Source organism: Bactrocera latifrons, unplaced genomic scaffold (genome assembly GCF_001853355.1).
Source record: "Bactrocera latifrons isolate USDA-ARS-PBARC rearing strain unplaced genomic scaffold, ASM185335v1 scaffold_14, whole genome shotgun sequence".
Taxonomy (NCBI): domain Eukaryota; kingdom Metazoa; phylum Arthropoda; class Insecta; order Diptera; family Tephritidae; genus Bactrocera; species Bactrocera latifrons.
In genome coordinates this window covers 1,306,824-1,307,589 of record NW_017534852.1, presented here as the reverse complement: position 1 = coordinate 1,307,589, position 766 = coordinate 1,306,824, and positions in this window count along the sequence as shown.

Below are 766 nucleotides of genomic sequence, written 5' to 3'. Positions count from 1 at the left end.
TAAACTACAATCGTTGCGAACAACAGCGCGAATGAGTTATTTAATTTCTAGAGTGAAAGTGTATGCCAAATGCGATCGATGCCGTGAATGAGCTTTGTTTATGTTTATAATATATAGTATAATAAATTCTGAGAATTTAAATACAGTTGAACTTCCTCAACTCGAACTTCTATAACTGGAAGTCCTTTATAAATCGACGTCTTGAATTGGCAATATCTTTTAGAAGTCAAATTTCATGGACATTTCCTTCCACTTTTAAATTATCACGTGATTCTCTAAGTTGCATTCTTCGGAGCAATCCTACTTTGTAAACATATAATCGAAAAAATCTTTTCGTATTTTGTTTATAGTTGTTGTTGCAGTCGTATATCTCCAGTGATAAATATCACATTGTCTCACATCACATAGTTTTGAAAGATGAGACTTTAAAAATTAAATTAAATTCGGGGAACTTGTAAAAAAGTTAGAGCTCTTCAAAAATTAGTGAAAATAATGAAGAAATTTGTTAAATTTTTAATTTTTGTATAAAAAAGGAAAGAATGCCGCGTAAGTCACCAATAGAATTTGTTAAGTTTATGGAGACGATGCTGTATCAGTTCGTGTGGCACAACAATGGTTCGCTCGCTTCTGTTCTGGAAATGTCGAAGTTTTGATTTACACTGATGAAAGTTTTACAAGTACACTGGTGGAATAATGTCTCGACCGGAAAAATGGCAAAAAGTGATCGACCAAAATGGTACATATTTGTTTATTTATTTATTATTAT